Source organism: Teleopsis dalmanni, chromosome 2 (genome assembly GCF_002237135.1).
Source record: "Teleopsis dalmanni isolate 2A chromosome 2, ASM223713v2, whole genome shotgun sequence".
NCBI lineage: Eukaryota > Metazoa > Arthropoda > Insecta > Diptera > Diopsidae > Teleopsis > Teleopsis dalmanni.
The window spans coordinates 170196205-170198807 of NC_051847.1; positions in this window are offsets into that span (position 1 = coordinate 170196205).

A 2603-nucleotide genomic window follows, 5' to 3' on the forward strand; every position below is an offset into this window, starting at 1 on the left:
AGACTTTGCTAAATTTGTTTAATTTGGAATACAAGTACAAATTATTTTCAAACATTTTGTGCACACATAAAGTTATAGACGTTAGGGTTTTCAAAAAACTTGCCAACGTTTAACCAGTGTAGACGAAGTGTTAAATTAGGTCTGTTTCACGAGCTACTTAAGTTGTAAAACTCAAGTAAAGGCTAAGTTAGACGGTGGGTAACGCAAGAAATTAATTCAAAGCAAAATGCAAAATCAATCAAATACGCATGTTTAGTTAGTTCTGCATTTCGCTTTGAATTAATTTCTTACGTTACCTACAGTCTAACTGAGCCTTTAGACGGTGGGTAACGCAAGAAATCAATTCAAAGCGAAATGCGCAACCAATCAAACTTGTGTGTTTCATAGGAACGAAATAACTAAAAACGGTGAACTGTGTTTATTTCGTTCCTATCAACTACGCAGTTTTAGTTGGTTGTGTATTTCGCTTTGAATTAATCTATTACGTTACGTACTGTCTAACTGAGCCTTAAAAAACAAGTGAAGTACAAACTGAGAGCGTAACACAAATAAAGTGCCATATTACGCTCTTTACACAGATTTTCATGGAACAGCTTTGTGTATAGTCTATTGAGAAAACTAGCGCTGCGCAAATAAACAATATAAAAATTTAAATTCAAACCAAAACAGCTGATTTTTAAATCAACACAATTTTTACTTGAAATAAAATGTACAAGTAAAGGCTCAGTTAGACGGTAGGTAACGTAAGAAATTAATTCAAAGCGAAATGCACAACCAACCAAACCTTCGTATTTGATACGAACAAAGTACACCGTTTTTGTTTATTTCGCTCTTATCAATTACGCAGGTTTGGTTGGTTGTGCATTTCGCTTTAAATTAATTTCTTACGTTACCTACCGTCTAACTGAGCCTTTAAGTATGTGCAGCATTTTTCAGTTTCAACTCGAAAATTTACTGGTGGAATGCGCTTCTGTATACACAGTGTTACTCAAAGTTACTACGAGTAGCTCGTGGAACAGAGCTATTGTAAAAGAAGACAAGTCTATATGAATACTTCAAGTGATTGAATAATGAGGTGTACCCACTGTTAGAGTATATTCAATTTTCAACATTTAGATCAAATCTTTTAAATTTTCGAAAATGTTCGAGGGGCGCGAAAATGATCGAACTACTCGAAACAGCCAATTTGCTTTACGTTTTTTTTTCTTTTTGGTTTGTTTTACACAAATACATAAAGATCCATCCACACTAAAGTGAACGCTGCGAACGAACGAACATTCTCAGATAATCGTATCTGCAAAATATCGTTCGTTCGTATGCGTTCACTTTGGTGTGGATGCACCTTAAAACAACAAATGTTCGAAATTTGTGTTGAAACATGTTAGAATAGTACGCTGTATTAAATGGCAAAGGAAAAATATACTCGTGCGATAAAATATTCGAACTTTAAAACAATTCAAATAATATTTGAATTGCTAGTTTATTATTAAAATTTAAAATATGTGCAAATATTAAAATTTGTATCACAAAGTCGATAGAGGAAATTATATACAAAACAAATTAATTCTTAAATCAATGATTAGTTTTTTTGATTATAACTGACCTACAAACATAATTCGAGTTTATTTTTGTCTTACCTATAAGATGTAACTAAACCACAATTGTGAAAAATTTTATCCTTCTAATTGTATCAACTGGACTGGAAAAATATATACCAGCTTTTCCTTTTCTTGGAAGAGTCATTTGTGAAAACAAGTGATTATAGAACATAAACATACTCTTTATGACTCTGATCCCATACTCATATCTTAAACTCCATCATATTTCCTATCCAATTTCAAACTATTCTATAAATTTTAACATGCTTTTATAAATTTGATTTCCAGGGTATATGTTTCAAACGACAATAACTAAATCGAACAATGTAATAATAGGTGTGATCTTATCAAAATATACAGAAACCAATAACAATGCGGTAAACTAGAAGTTGATCTTTTTTTAGCAATTCTAAAAACAAACACCAAATGGAAACAAAGTGTTGGAAGAGAAAAATCAAAAGAAATAATTTGAAAAAAATTTAAAAGCTAATATGCCCATATCATGTACTTCATTTGTGATTCGTACCGTTTTAGAAAAAAAAATTCCGGGTAATTGTTTGCTGAAACTGACCTAATTTTAAATTTATACGTGATATGATTTCATCGAGTTTTTAATCAATATTCATCATTAAATTTTAAAGAAATTATTTTTAAATCCAAGCGTTAACTCTGAACTTCAAATTTAGCAGGGCACGAGATCGATTCTTGGTACTTGCAGTCTCAAAAAATTATTTACGAATTATTAAATCTAAGAATTATTTCTAAAACTAAAACTAATGATGGACATTTGGCAATACTCGAAACAGGTCTATGGTCAGCCAAAAATTTAATTAATAAAAATAATATAAAAAAAAAATAATTTTAGTTGTTGTAGTTCACTATTTTTCGAAAACCTCTTTAAATCCAAAATATTAAAAATTTCAGAGATGGTAAAAATCATGATGTGAACACTAAAGAAAGAAATAATAAGGAAAGATTGTGTTTTATCCCACTAGTGTAACTAAG